The following is a 17,107-nucleotide window of genomic DNA, read 5'->3' as shown; positions in this document are numbered from 1 at the left end:
CAGTCAGAGGGCCATTCAGAATGGATTTACAATGCGTGCTTTTACGTTACACTTGAAGCCAAACCGGGCTGGGCTGGAGTGAGTTGGGGTGGCAGGCTGTCTGATTTGAGAGGCAGGTTCTTAAGAGTCTGTCATCTTGCTGCCAGGAGTCCAGCTCTCTTTATTTCAACTGCCCCAGTTTCAAGGCCCTGTCTGGTCCATAGCTCAGACCTTTGAACTCAATGGTTTGTGTTGGTGAATTTCCAAACAGTCCAGTGAATTATTTCGTCTGATGTTGCATTATGAGGCATAATACAGTAAGGCAGACTGTGTGTTATTTCAGGAGATGAGGTAAGCGCCATCGATGGAATCCAGTATTTTCTGTGGAAATGAAGTTGGTTGAAAGTTACAGTGCCGTAGGTGAAATGAAGAGAGGTTCAATGGTTTTAGAATCATCCATGTGGAAGTTTAGGTTGTTTCAAAATGTTATTCTGTTTGGTGCATAGTGAACACGACCCACCCTAGTGTCATGAAGTCATGAACTCTGATTACAGTTTTAGGTTTTATGTACTTGAGTGAAAAGTGGGCCTACTACTTCTCATTTAGAGAAATATGGCCAGGCATTTCACATGAGCCAGCCACAGTCGGGCCGTGCAGCCCAGGGTGCCTGTGTAGCCGGGGCTGTGTTGACGTGTGTCTGGGAGTGATAGATTAGCAGACATGAAGGAGTTGATGGGCGCTGGGAGGCCGGAAAGGCATGCAGGGCAATGGAGGAGATTAGCATTGCTAAACAAAGAGTCATTATGTTGGAGGGTAATAACAAAGCTGGTTCTATTGTTTCAGAAATACTTCAACAAAAGATGCTAATCTGTTTTTGCATTTGCCTTACGGAATGCTGTAAAGTATATAGGCTACTGCATGTTTGATGTTGAATTGGGTATTCAGATATGATCTCTTGATTTTATCTGTGCGTTGTGTTTTAAAGAAGCCAAATACAAGACAGTACATTTGTTTATATCCATTGGACAGTGGGAATTTGCTTTATTTGTTTTTTTTTCTTATCCTGTGCAAGGGATAAGAAACCTATAATCATGTTGATGAATGAGATTTACAGTATATTCCAAGGCATTCCTTAGAGTGAATGATTTGGCTGGGATGCCAAACACAGAGGACAAGTAAGTGATTCTTACTTCATCATCAAAATGTTATATTGAGAGTCATAAAAATGGCACACTTGTGATAGCCATCTCACCATCTTATGTTGGTGGCATTACAGAGGTTTATGACCCTAAATCACACATGAATGCTTGACGCGTTTACAGCCAGTACTCTTATCTTGAAGCATAGGGCCCTTTGTGTCATGCACTCTTTGAACATTTAGAGAAGCATTTTTAGAGACAGTTTGTTATGCCTTAGAATTCCTGCAGCCACACAGTATCAGACAACACAGAAATCTTAGAATTCACTCGAATTCAACATTTCTTCACACAGTGCCGTTGCACAGATGTTGCATTTCAGGCACAAAGGGAAATATGATTCACTTAAAGGAGTTCTTTTTGAGCGTATAGTCTATTTTATTCCCATCTGTTTCACAGATGAGTTCCTAGGAATCTAAACCACGAGTAAGAAGGAGTGAAAATGACATTGGCATTTACTGCTTGGTCAGCCATGTGTCCATTTAACAGGACATTTTGGATGTGTGAGAAGGTCAGCGATTATGATAAATTGAGCAATATGCTATTGTGTTATACCAGTATCTGTTTTATAGAGTACACAGCTCATTAAGACCAAATGTAAGCCATATGACAGATGAGTAAGTGGTGACAAGATTACATTGAATTATAATTTAGCTATGCTGGTTAAATTCAAATGCTGTGGGCTCTCTGACATCTTGTAAAAAAATAAATAAGTTTGACCTAGTTATTGCACCTGTTTAACTTCTGTGTAATGAAGGCTTTGATGAATGCCTCTCATTTAAAGACTTCTATGTCCTACCTTAATTTACCTGTTTGTCCCACATAAGAAAGAGGGATTGGGAGTCCATGCACTCACATAGACAAATGTCAATGGATGTCAACTAATTCAGTAGAAATAACTGGAATGAAGTTGCAGATGAGTGGAGGCTGCTAGAGGTAGAAATCAGAGTAAGGGCTCATTGTAATGCATGGAATGGAATGAGGAATGGTATCATCACACGTGTTTGATACCATTCCTCATTCCATTCCATCCATTGCAATGAGCCCGTCCTCTGATTTCTACCTCCACCAGCCTCCACTGTTGTACATATAATTTAGTTAAATGTTTTAGTTTTATGGTTGAGCAGATACTGTATGTAATGGCCCAGCACCTCCTCTACTTCCACAGACAGGAGGATGTAGTGTAAAGCATGTGGCCCAGACACAGTATGAGGCATTACACTCTCCAAGAGGGAAGACACTGAGCTGTACTGTATATTGCTTTTCAGTAGGCATGTGGGAAGTCAATTACAATCGTTGTGGTTCATTAGTGGTCTTTCTTCAGCAAGTCCAACTATTGTTCTTCCTCATACTTCTTTTTTTTTCCTGCATTTTTTTCCTACATTTTCTCACTGTAACTCCTCCTACAACTCTTACGCTATTTGCCACCATTCTACACCAACTTTACAACATGCAGAGAGCTCTAACTCACTTTGCTATCTATCTATCTATCTATCTATCTATCTATCTATCTATCTATCTATCTATCTATATCTATCTACCTCTCTATCTATCTATATATATACTATATGTGTGTATGTGTAGACTGACTCCATTTAAAGAACTTCCATTAGAATCTTTATAATATTTACACTTTTTGAGCTTTACTCAGATTTGCATGAAATCCTATTCATGCCTATACCGCCATGTGCACAGCCTAAACCTCTTCACCTATAATCAACTTTTAAATGCCCAGATATCTGTAACTTGTGTTGCTTGAAACACAAGTTTCTTCAGGAACTTTTCTAGTTTGTCTTGGAACTACAAACTGTGACAAACTGTTGCACTATACGTCTTGAGGGGAGAGAACCTTGCAGGCATGCCAGAGTGGTAGGAGCTTAGGTGCTTAGCATCCTTTTCCCACTCATTAACCACTTTCTCCGCATTTTATGATATTGTAAATATGACACTCATTGAAAGTATTGAGAGTCTAGTCAATTCCTGCATGACCCTGCACAAATAAACACATCAAAACAAAACAACTCAGGGCCAAGAAAGAGAACATCCATCATGTTTTATGCCTGTGAAACTTAAACAGGAAAGAAGGGAAGTTGTCGTTGTTTATGCATGGAGATAGGCCTGTTTTGTCTTTGTAAGTTGGCATGTTTGCTCAGCGCTGTGACGGGCACTTATTTCAGGTTCCCTTTCCATCTGCACTGAACACCTCACATCAATTAGGACTTCCTCTCCTGTTGATAGCTGTGGTATGTCCATTAGTGGCAAGGTCATCCACATCACGCACACATTCCTGTCTGTCACTGACTTTTCAGTTCTCATTTTTGCCTAAATATATGGATGTTCTCATCCCTCTTGCAGCAGCACAGATGTGCCTGATGTGTGCCTCAACTTGCTTAATTTCAGTGTTACAGTCTGCCAGACGAGGTAATGGCAGGCTAGAGGCAAGCTCTAATCAGTCCTGAAGCCCCCCCCCTCTGAGTTGGCTAAGCAACTAGGATCTAGGATCTTTAGGCAGCCAGGTTGATCTTATTTGGTTAAGCTACATGATTAGGAACCCTGCCATTGGCCTACATAGTAGGGAGCATGAGAGAAATATTATAGCAACTATGTTGACTTTTTAGGAAATCAAGTTATTGACAAAAGTCTGGTGTATGAGGTATAAATAGGTGTGCTCTCCATTGTTTCCCAGGTAATTAGTACTCCTGAATGTTAATCTGAGGACTGACCCTCCGGTTGAACTTCATGTTTGGTCTTTGGCAAGCGCTCCTGGAACATACTTCACATAGCATTGGGAAAATACCAAGTCTCCAGTTGAACACGTTTTTTTTTTTTTTTTAAGATTTAAGTTGGCTGAGATTCCCAGTTTGTTCACTTTTTCTCCAAATGCAATCACACTGTATTTATGTTTTCGTTGATCCCACTTTAAAAACATTCAAAACGACGTTGTGGTGCCTGCTTCAGTATGGCCTCAGAACATTGGGGAGACCTTCTATGTTGCGTCATTAAAGCTATACCTCTTGGATTTCTTGCCTTAGAGTTCCTGAGATTTCCTAAACATCTAAATGTAACAAATGCAACAATTTCAATTTCCTCCTGTTCAGTGTTTATACTTGGAATTTACTCTTGCTTTGGTGGATTGCATACACCCTGCATTTGTGCACAATAAAAGGTAGCGACCATTCATTATCCTTAAATAGCTGTTAGGTTAAGATTAAACTGTTCTTAGGAATGGAAAAATAAACAATATTGTTCTAATATGGTTGTTATGGGTTAAGACATATGGCAAATCTTTGCAGAGAAAATTAGGAGTTGGAGCTTGCTTTTAAGATAACTCTACTCTCAGCCCATCGCATTTATTGAAGACAGTGCTTATCACTTATGCTTATTAAGCTGCACTTTCTTTGCTCAAAATGATGTTTATTGGGCTTTAAAGTAAAGTGCTCAAAGTGAAGCTCAAAGTAAAATCATGTAAGGCATTGTTAACTCTTTGCTTCTTTCATGTTGATTATGCATCTACAATATGACCTGCATTGTTACTCTTTCATTATTGTTATTTGAAGATTATTAATTTCTAATAATTAATTAATTTCCATTCCTAAAAGCAGAATATACTGTACAATATACTGTACCTGTACCGTGTACTCTCAACATAGCAGTATGATGAGATTAGATTTGATTACTGTATATCATTAGACTATGTGTACCAGTTAAAGGTCCTGTATGTAACATTCAAGCCTTCTAAAAGCTTCTTAATGGTTGTAATGACTATGTTTAATCGGTAGCAATCAGGGAATGAGATCCTTTGAAACAAATATTTCATTTACGAACGCTGTTTTGGTCTCGCAAAAGCGCTTTCTAAAATGGAGTACCCTCCCTGATACTTGGTTTGTATATAAACATGATGTTATGGCATATGGCGTTTTTATGTATTAGTCCTTACAGTATATGACTGTTGTTATGTGCTTCCATTGGTATTATTGTTGGTCCACTTTGGCCTTGAGATTCTGGCCCATATATTCACAATTATTTAATTTACTATTCAAGTACTATTCATGTCCTGAAATGTACAGTACCAGTGAGTGAAATAAGTGAGTAAAAGAAGGTTATGCATTTCAGCTCAAATTTACCAACTTTAGATATTTACATCATTAGGGACAAGCAACCCCAGTCAGCAGACAATTGTGGGCCAGATCTGTTTTTCTGGTGGCACATGTGGCTCAGTGCCGGAAACGGCAAGTGTTATATGGGCCAGACCTGGTCCGAAAGTGGGGGTCCTGGGTGAGAGTTGGCAATTTGCTAGGGGCCAGCTCTGGTATGAGGAATGTGGCCCTGTAAAGTTGCTCTAGTAACTAGGCCATCTTTGGTCTTAGTATGATTGACCAGTACTGGGGAACAAAGTTGTACCTGGGCCACATCCACATGCTGACCATGGTCTGGCCTTTTCATGGGAAAGATAAGGCGCAGAAATGGCAGTCAGAGCCAGCCCACTTCTGGTACCTGGACCACATCTTGATGAAAGTAGAAAACAGATGTGACCCAGATCTGGGCCCTCATTAGTCTGCTGACAGGGACATTATCTCCATGTTCCATTCAAGTTGACTAAAGTGCAGAAAGTTGAGACTCAAAAGCTGTTTGTCACCAACTTCAAAGGACCTGAAGAGCAAGGATTGATGGTTTGTTTCTCACTAGAGTTTGGTGTGTGTGTGTATGTGTGTGTATGTGTGTGTGTGTGTGTGTGTGTGTGTGTGTGTGTGTGTGTGTGTGTGTGTGTGTCTGTGTGTGTGTGTGTGTGTGTGTGTGTGTGTGTGTGTGTGTGTGTATGTGTGTGTGTGCCTGTGCCTGTCTGGATGAGACCAGCTGAGTTAGACAGCTGGAGGTGTGATGGGGAGGCAGCAGGGAGCTCAGGGACTCCACAGGGCAGGGCTGTGCAGGCTGCCATTTGCTACGTCAAGCCACAGAGAACCATGCAGTGCAGCCAGATACACTGGTCCAGGTTTAGCAGTGGATGACAGATTATTTCATTGGACCTGTGGATGGGAGAGAGTAGGGGTGGTGAAGGATGCCACGTCACTGTGGATGGTTGTGTAGGCAAAGCCTGCTTCACATCAACGGTAATTGAAACTAACAAATTGGAATCTGTTTCGCTGGTTTATACTGTAGAATGACATGTAAGTGAGGTTCAGAAATATTAAATGTATTAATTAAATTACGGATTTAATGGTTCCCTCCTTTAAAGACGTTTATAGACTCATTTCCTGAAGTTGATTACATTGAATGTGTTCCCTTTTACTCTCTGTCGAGTAGATGACAAAATTGAGTTTCAATGTGAGTCATTACTGGAATTTAATTTTAGTATTCCTCCTCTGATTGACTAACATCAAAAGGTAGGTTTAGAAATGATAGCCAGTTTAATTTGCTAGGCTGTTCACCGAGCAAACGCTGAAGGCACACTTGGCCGGATGTCACCTTCATTAACAATTCAATATGACATCCATGGTGACGCATATACAGCACCAGCTCTCAAATATTCATGTCAATTTTACTCCTCAACTGCTGTATTTTTCACTAGTTGTCAGACCTCCTGTCAACAGGGATGGTAGCATCATGCATAAACCCTTTATGATCCAAACCTCCAACTGTCAGTCTAGGTGATGACACCCTCGTCACGGGACTATAATTCTCCATAGAGGATTGAGGAATATCTCTCGCGCCAGAGTTTTGTCATTGCATAATTGAATGAACTGGTGAATTGGGAATACAGTGGGTAGAAAGACACTAGGCAGGGATATAACAGACTGTTATATAGTTTTCTGTCAACAGGGCTGTGAATTTTCAGTCAGCTGTCAAAGACATAAAGAAAGGCCCGTGAGGCCCAGTGTATCTGTCTGTCTAGGTCTATACAGTATACTGTATGATACTATGGGGTGTAATGTGATACAGACCATTGAATTTTTCACTAATCTGTTTTGATTCCATAAATCTATAAAGCTAAGGTATGTGAATACCCATGTCTCTGGTCTGGTCCAGGTGTTTCTGCTAAATACCTGGTGGAGAGCTGCTGTAAGGTAGGCCAGCGGTGGGCCTCTGAGAACCACCACTGCAACAACATGCCTGTTTTAAAAGACGACGAATACTCTGTCTGCAGGTAAGTCTGCTCCATTTCTCTAGTATTTACCATACTGTTTAATTCAGATGGATTATGTGACAGTGGTGTAGATTTTTTTAATCCCTTAATTCCAAGCATGGCAAGCACTCTAAATTTGATGTTGCCTATCAGTTGATGCGTCTCATATTGACTTGTCTACGTACTCTCTCTCTCTCCCACGTACTTTCTCTCTCTCTCTCACTCTCTGTGGTGTGTTTGTGTGTGCGTGCGTGTGCGTGCGTGCGCGTTAGTGTTGCTCAGAAACAGTGCTGCTCAGGCTTTCTGAAGGAGAACAGGTGTTTGGTTGGTATGACCGCAGCCAGAGGGGGAGTTGTGTGTGAGATGGACAATGAAAACCATTGCACAGAAGACTCTTACCAGGCAAGTCAAGGTCTTCCTCCAGCAATATACCCCCTCAGGGCATTCTCACTGTAGGTCCATTGGCTCCAGATTGAAAGTAATATAGCTCAAAGAATACTGTAGGTGTATTATGCCCAGACAAATATTGAACCTAGAAAGTCCAGGCATAACTCAAAGACATGGATACAGTCATATACATTCACTCACAATTCCCATATTCTCAATTCTTCTTGCGTCATAAGCGTTCAAGCAGTGAAAGATAGATTGAATCAATGTTGTTTCTTCAGACTCAATACTACTGTGTCAAATGGAAACACGATAAGGACTTTAAACCATGTGGTCCCACCCATGATACAGTACAGTCAAATGCTGAACATTCTTGGGATCTTTCTGCATAAGGTGATAGTTCAATATTAGAATTTCAACTGTTTAAACATCCCCTGGAATGCATTATTGTTTTGGCCGCTTAAGGTACCCAAACCTAGGCAGAGGTTTCTTTGGGTTTGTTGGAATAGGACCAGTTGAGATTATTTACTGGTAAGGAATTGCCAAATACACTATTGGACCTCCATGCATCATTCAAACCTGTGAATTGTTCCATATGGAAATAGGAAGCTTGCCTTTTTGCTCAGTGTCAGTTGAAATAAAAGCCTTATTTCTCAGAGAGGAAACCCAGTCATTTGGCTCTCCCACAGCTGTCTGTGTTCCAGGCAGCAGAGAAAAACCATTGTGCATGGGGGCACTGGGCCTCATTCATCAATATGCTCTTAAATAATGCACAAATGTGTTCTTAAAAAAGACTCATATGCAAAACTGACCCGTGATTCATGAAATGTGCCAATTTTGTTTCTACCCACATGCATATGATTATAAATGCCACATCTTCTTAAATTGTATGTGCAGTGCAGGTAGTTGTGAATTAGCAGAAGTAAATACCCAGAATATCCTATATAAGGACATTTCCAAATTAAATCTGTCCCACGCTTTCTCCCTTGGCAGGTGAAAACAGTTGAATCTATGTCACAAAGAATTAAGGCAGTTCTGAAGGCAAAAGGGGGTCCAACCCGCTACTAGCAAGGTGTACCTAATAAAGTGGTCAGTGAGTGTATATATATATATATATACTGTATATAGGCTATCATAAGACAATTTGCTCCAATCAATATGTAATCAAGGATGTTCACAGTTTAATTGTGTTTTTGCATAACTCTTTATCGGTATTGATATAGCCTATGTTGTGAACTAAATACACAATACATAAATTAAAGTTAATAAAATGTATTCATTTATTGGTCTATCATCGTGTTGGATTGCCATCAACAGATGTGTACACTCACCAAGCACTTAGGAACACTATACTAATACTAGGTAGGGCCTCCCTTTGCTCTCAAAACAGCCTCAATTCTTCGTGGCATTGATTCCACAAGATGTTGGAAACATTCCTTTGAGATTCTGGTCCATGATGACATGATTGCATCACGCAATTCCTGCAGATTTTAAGCAGACTTTTAAGCTGTGAATCTCCCGTTCTACCACATCCCAAAGGTGTTCTGTTGGATTCAGATCCAGTGACTGGGAAGGCCACTGAAGAACACTGAACTCATTGTCATGTTGATGAAACCAGTTTGAGATGACTTTTGCATTGTGACATGGTGCATTATCATGCTGGAAGTAGCCATTAGAAGATGGGTAAATTGTGGCCATGAAGGGATGCACATGGTCAGCAACAATACTCAAATAGGCTGTGGCATTCAAGCGATGACTGATTGGTATTAACGGGCCCAAAGTGTGCCAAGAAAACGTTCCCCACATCATGACACTACCTCCACCATGAGAAGGTGTACAGGTGTTCCTAATAAAGTGTTTGGTGAGTGTATGTGTTAATGTGATGTAATGTGACTTGCTACATCAAGGCAATGTGCTTACAAATGGTCTGGAGCACACGTAAATATATTCTTATGTCAAGAACATATATCAACTCAGAAGAAATTGATGAATGGCGAAAAGTTCTTGAAGTCCATGTGTAAGCATGATTGATGAATGAGGTCCATGGTTTCTCTGCGGTTTGTCAGAGGTGAAGTGTTGGCCCGTTCTGCTCTGCTCCCTGGCTTGTGTGGTCTGCCTTGAACAGAACAGCCTCCCTGCCAGCTAATGCAGCTCTGTAATAGACTGCCATACTTACCTATTTAGACTTTTATTTCCCACTCTCCTCTCATGTTTACTAAACAGGGCTCAGTGTGGAGAGCCATAAAGTGTGAATATGAGTAGGGACGTGAAGTGCACCCCTGTGACAGAGGCATAATTGGCTCTGCGGTTGTGTCTCGATGGGCAGGTGTGCTGCAGCTGCTGTGCCCTTGGCTTACGGCTGCGTGGCGAGGGGTGGGGCTGTGATGCGCACCAGTATCTTGGCTACCCCTGCGGACACATCTTCCTCACCTGCTGCGAGGAAGAGCAGGGCCTCGGCCAACCCACACTGACGAAGAAAGAGATGCCCAAACCCACTGCCCTGCCAAAGAAAGGTACTGCTCCACACATACGCAGTCACGCACACACACACACATGGCTTATTGCATGAAAAACATTCCATATGCTCCATTACAGTTGATCTACAGTTAGGTCCATATGTATTTGAACTCTGACACAATTTTTGTTATTTAACTCTTTACCAAAACATATTCAAGTTACAGTTATATAATGAATATGGGCTTAAAGAGCAGACTTTAATTTGAGGGTTTAGGAATTACAGCTCTTTTATATGTTTTTTCAAGGGACCAAAAGTAATTGGACAATTGACTCAAAAGCTGTTTCATGGACAGATGTGGGCTATTCCTTTGTTATTTCTTTATCAATTAAGCAGATAAAAGGTCTGAGTTGATTCCAAGTGTCATTTGCATTTGGAAGCTGTTGCTGTGAACGCACAACATGCGGTTAAAGGAGCTCTCAATGCAAGTGAAACAGGCCATCCTTAGGCTGCAAAAAAAACAAAAGAAATCCATCAGAGACACAGCGGCAACATTAGGAGTGGCAAAAGAACGCACTGGTGAGCTCGGCAACACAAAAAGGCCTGGATGTCCACGGAAGACAACAGTGGGGAATGATTGCAGGATCCTTCACATGGTAAAGAAAAACCCCTGTGGTGGCCACAGACATTTGCTCTCTCCTTATCCTTCCTGACTGATTCTTCTCTAGTTTTGTGTTCTGCTAGTGTCCTTGTCACTACTGGTAGCATGAGGCGGTACCTGCAGCCCACTCAGGTTGCACAGGTAGTCCAGCTCCTCCAGGACGGCACATCCATACGTGCGGTCGCAAGAAGGTTTGCTGTGTCTCCCAGCACAGTCTCAAGAGCATGGAGGAGATACCAGGAGACCGGTCGTTACACGAAGAGAGCTGGACAGGGTCGTAGAAGGGCATCAACACAACAGCAGGACCGGTATCTGCTCCTTTGTGTGAGAAAGAACAGGAGGAGCACTGCCAGAGCCCTACAAAATGACCTCCAGCAAGCTACTGGTGTGCATGTGTCTGACCAAACTGTCAGAAACAGACTCCATGAGGGTGGCATGAGGGCCCGACGTCCTCTAGTGGGACCTGTGCTCACTGCCCAGCACTGTGCAGCTCGATTGGCATTCGCAAGAGAACACCAGAATTGGCAGGTCCGCCATTGGCGTCCTGTTCTCTTCACAGATGAGAGCAGGTTCACACTGAGCACATGTGACAGGCGTGAAAGAGTCTGGAGACGCCGTGGTGAACGTAATGCTGCCTGTAACATCATCCAGCATGACCGGTTTGGCGGTGGGTCAGTGATGGTCTGGGGAGGCATATCCTTGGAGGGTCGCACAGACCTCCATGTCATAGCCAACGGTACCCTGACTGCTGTTAGGTACCGGGATGATATCCTCAGACCCATTGTCAGACCTTACGCTGGTGCAGTGGGCCCTGGGTTCCTCCTAGTGCAGGACAATGCCCGGCCTCATGTGGCCAGAGTGTGTAGGCAGTTCCTGGATGAAGAAGGCATTGATACCATTGAATGGCCCTCTCGTTCCCCTGACCTAAATCCAATTGAGCACCTATGGGATGTTATGTATCGGTGCATCCGACACCACCAAGTACCGCCACAGACTGTCCAGGAGCTCACTGATGCCCTGATCCAGGTCTGGGAGGAGATCCCCCAGGACACCATCCACCGACTCATCAGGAGCATGCCCAGACGTTGTCGGGAGTGCGTACAGGCACGCGGGGGCCATACACACTACTGAATCACATCATGAGTTGCCGTGATAAAATTCACACAAGTTGGATCAGCCTGTGATTTGAATTTTTTACTTTGATTTTCGGTGTGATTTTGAATCCAGCCCTCACTGGGTTGATGATTTTGGTTTCCATTGACCGTTGTTACGTCATTTTGTTCTCAACAAATTATACAATGTACATCAGTAAAGATTTTCAACTTGAATAATTCGTTCATCAAGATCTGATGTGTCCCTGAAGTGTCCCCTTAATTTTTTTGAGCAGTGTATAAAATCTCCTTCAATGGGCCTGACACAACTTCAAATACAACTGTACTGCAGGTTTAAGTTCAGGCACAGCTTATGTTTAGAATATGAAATTGTCTTTGGATGAGGTATTGCTGTTCCTCGTTCAAGTTTATGTCACAGAGGTGGAATATGGTCCAACTTTGATAGACACTCAAAAGGACAGATGCCCAATACTGATTCATCAGGTGTCACGTTACCATTCAGAGTAATGGGGAAAGATGTAGGCAAGCTGTGATGAATCAGGAACAGATGGCAGCGCAGCCTGTTGTCTCACTACTGGTGCCAACAAAGTTTTCTTCTGTCTCTGATGCATCAAGTACCTAATGCCAGTGACATTTTACAGCATTTACATTGATAGATACTGTTTCACTGCCAGAGTGAGATAAACATAGCTCTATGTTTAGTCCACAAAATATGCCTTTTACGTCTTTTTCCTATGTTTGAAAGCCTTAAGGTCCTGTAAAACACAGACAGGATTTCACACTTTCGTAGATGACATCAGAGTTGTTATGTGAGTGAATGGGTGATCAGATGGATTGAAGGCAGATCTATCACCCAACTCTGCCTTTGGTCCTGTCTGTCACTTTCTTGGCACAGGTCAGTCATAGAGTGGCATAGTGAGTCACCTCCTTATGAGAGAATGGAAAGAGCTCTCCTGAGCTTGAGTTAGCTTATACTGTGGCCGACAACACTCCTGTAGAGTGCCCTGGTTCTCTGGTTGGTTCATTGTGGCTAACTCTAGTTCATCGTCCAATCACAGTGTACAGTACTGCCTTTGAAATTTACCAGACCGTCACACTGGCTGTCCAGTTGTGAGAGTTAGAGAGTCCCAATGGGCGTTACAGTATGTTGAGTCTGCCCACAGCCTCCTGCTATTTCATTCACAATTTACCTCAGAGGAAATCCTAACAATCTGCCTTTGAATGGACTCTGTTCTTACCATACACACCATCTAATTTTCCCTAACTTTAAAGAGGAAATGGAGTGATGTCATGCCGAAGTTAACTACAATTAACCTGCAGAGAGCTGTAGTAGCACGAGAGGCTGTAGGTGGTTCTGGGCTCCTCTCTCTCTCTCTCTCTCTCTCTCTTGGCCCGAGGTAGCTGCATTAGTGTTTTCTGTAGGCTGTGAGGTTTTAAGGGTAAAAAGTAATTATTTCCATGAGGGATAGTTTTTCAGCCTGATGACTCATGGCATGATTAATTAAAGCGGAAATATTTAATCTCCTTTGCTTTCTGCATTTAGACCCAGGTAATGACTGTGAAAAATATTTACTTAAAGCTGATGGTCGACCTGTTACCACTGTCTATTTTTTACTGTACTGTACATATTGATATTTGGGTCATGTGGATATCTTTCCCTCTGTGGCACAAAGGCTCAATAAAGGACCCTGCCATCTCTTAGTGATGCTCAACTAATTAGGATCTTACATGATTCCATGGCACCCAGGTTGGAGGGATGGCATATTGAACAAGCGTGATTGACAGGGTGATAGAGAGTGGTAGAGCAGGAACAGCTGCTGCAGGTAGAGTGCAGCAGATGTTGTCTTGTGGTAGAATTATCTTGATGAGGTAAGTGAACAGGGCTGATGATTCTCACAGTCTGGTCCTGTCCGTCTTATGAGGGGTGAATCTCTCTCTCTCTCTCTCTCTCTCTCTCTCTCTCTCTCTCTCTCTCTCTCTCTCTCTCTCTCTCTGCTTATCTCAGTCTCTGACAGCAAGTTCCCCAAGGAGGCCTTCTCCATCGGTGACGCAGATGAGGCTGCCAACTCTGTGGAGGAGCCAGAGGATGTGGATGAGTGTCAGTTGTACCAGGCACAGCTATGCCACCACACATGCGTCAACACCAGGGGATCCTACCACTGTGGCTGTCGGCATGGCTACATGCTGCTACAGGATGGACACACCTGTGTAGCAGGTACGGGGGAGCTCATCTGGGGAAATGGATAGGCCTGCTGGTTGGGCAGGAGTCATGCTCATTTATATTCATGAGCAGTGTGCCTTGCAAGGTGAAAACATTCCCACACAGAGTTATTTGCCTTACTCACGGTAAGCAAAAGAGCAGGGCAGCTTAGAATGCCTGGCTTAGTGAGTCATGTTGTCTTCAGGGTCTGTGGTCAAATCAGGCTTTATGTATCGTAGAGTGGTAGTAAAGTGGCATATTTTAAATAATATTTTTTGGGATGTGAGAATAAGAGAATATAATTAGAAAATCATGAGGTGAAACAAACGGCAATATGCAGATGCAGAGCTGGATGAAATGTATCCCTTCCTCGTAGGCCAGTCTGATTTACTCTGCTCAGATAGTCTTCATCCAAATGAGATACATTGGATAACTTCCTGGGCATTTGATGCTAAACTGTTGACCTTTTTTCTCATTATGTTAACTACACAAATGGAAACGGTAGGCAGGGGCCTGATTATATATCATATATACACCATTGCCAGATAAGGCTTGTTTATCATTAGCTATAGTTGCCTCACATTCATCCACTAATGGCTCATGTTTACCCCTATGTGTTGTGTTGTTCCCTTGGTTATATGGCACAGTCTGTTGACATGCTGCACTGAGATAGAATGAGGCCACTGGAGTATGATGAAACTTTTAATATAATTTTCCATATTTAAAAAGGGATATTGACTTTATTGTCTGCTCTTTCCCCACAGTGTATAAAGTGGTTGCTTAAACGAGGCTGATGAGTCAAAACCATAATAGAAACCTCATCTTTATGGCATCTCCAGGGGAAACAATGTTTTGACAGGCACATCCACATAGCGAAAAAACCACAAAGCATTATGCAGCTAAATTGAGCTAATTATGGAGGACTGTAGCAAACATTGTCTGACACGGGTCTTGTTAGAGAATTATTTGAAATCTCTGGAGTATTGCTAGCTTTCACTGGATTTCAAATGACAGAAATAAGACTTGGAGTTTTCAGCGTTTTCAGTGTTCATTAAAACGCATAGCCATAATATGGTGAACTCAATACTCACAGCGGATTTTACCCATCTATTAAACTGACACTAATCTTTGCCTGCGGTAGATGAAGGGATCATCATGTCTTCTGACCTGTGTTATTGTGTGGCCTTATCCCTAGTGAGCCCGGAGGAGGACAACAGTGTGAGAGAGGAGGACAGGCTTGCCAGGGATCCAATCATACCAACAGCTGCTCCTACCACTACAACCACTGTTCAACACAACCCCTGTACAGGTACAGTAATAGACGCTGTTACTGTTGTGGTATACACCATAGACAGCAGACGACAAAGGTCATTTTGGTGACTCAGTAGGCTTGGAGTTCAGGCCGCTATATTGTCACCCTACCCACAATAGCTCTTGAAGTGTATGCTGTGGTTAAGCTGGAGAAAGCAGTTCCCATTTAAACTTCCTTTTGTGGTTCGTAACAGGAAGTTGTCTCTGATCTAGGCAGATGCTGTAACCCTCATGTCAGAAAATAAGTTCCTATTATTGGGAATCAAAGAAGTAACCCTCTACCCAGATTGTAATGTCAGATTACACTGACATTGTAGCAGATGACCTTTAGAGATTCAGCAATAATCAACTACCATATGTATTTCTAAGAAAATGGGTCAAGGTAACTTGGATGGAAGGTCATTTGTTTGCATTAACAAGTCCTTCCTTGAAAATATACAAAGCACTCATTCCTTTGTTTCTCTGTCTCTCTTATATACTACTTTGTCCATGATGATCTCCCTGCGAGTTCCTTTCTTTAGCTAAGGTCATGTGTGACCCAGTTTATGTGTGGTTGAGAGAGTGATGAGGTAGATCCAGGGACCTGGGAGTTTCATATGAGTTGGTGGAGTGTGCAATTCATGAGCTGTCCTCTCCTCTCCTCAGCTCTGCTCTCCCTAGTGTCTCACTTCTACTGTATCTCTCTCATCAGGGACCCAGCGGGCCGGATGCATCTGGCCAACACATCAGCTCTCTTTTTATTGAAACAAGGTGCCAGGGCAAGGCTGGGCTGACGTGATGTGATGTGTCTGTCTGACTGGTGATTGGCTGGGTTAGAGCAGACCAGGCTCCCTCTGAGTGACCATGGGTGAGACAGGGACAGTGGGGCTGTCAGGGCTCCTGTGGGAACTGTATCTAGTGATACTCCATGCTCAAAGTTTTGGGGGAGACTGGGGGAGCAGTGTAAAGAGATGTGCTGTAAGTATCTCGTCACCACCATCCCCCCCTAGCTCCACTCTTCTGTAAAAGTCAGTGTTCATAAAATTGTTTCTGACTGTTAGTTGTAAGACTGGACTGATTGATTTATTGATCTCTGTGCAGCTCTCAGACAGCTCAGCTCACCACCTCAGGGGTCTGGCCCCAAAGAATGGAAAGAAACAGTTCCTCCGACACTTCTTTATGTCAGTAATATTGATCTCCTAAAAAGGCTGAATTGATTGGCTCATGTTGAATGGTGTGACTCATAAGAGCTTTTTCCCTAGTGGGAATGATGAGACCTATCCAGCTGAGGGTGTGGTCAGGAGCTGTGGATTCAAAGCCTAGGGGAGCATGACGACAGGGGAACGGATTGTTATGAAAGGACAGGGGAGATGTGGTGTAGTTAAACCCAATGTACTGTCTCTCTTCCCCAGAGAAGCACAAAGTCAATGCTTAGAGGAATTTGGAGATGGTTATGCTAATTTTGCTTGTATTTCTCTTGCCCCTATAGGAAATAGCCCCTGCATGCAGCAGTGCACTGTGGTGGCAGGTCAGGCCCATTGCTCCTGTTTCCCAGGATTCTCTCTGATGGCTGACAGACACATGTGTGAAGGTAAGGGACCAGGTTGTCGGTTGTTGTTGTTGTCAGGTTGCCACAGTTGTAAGTAATTGGACCGATTCTCAAACCTCTTGTGAATCCCTTGAGCCGTTGCCCTCCAATTGGGTTT

Source organism: Argentina silus (genome assembly GCF_951799395.1).
Source record: "Argentina silus genome assembly, chromosome: 4".
NCBI lineage: Eukaryota > Metazoa > Chordata > Actinopteri > Argentiniformes > Argentinidae > Argentina > Argentina silus.
Note: the sequence above shows the minus strand (reverse complement) of the source record.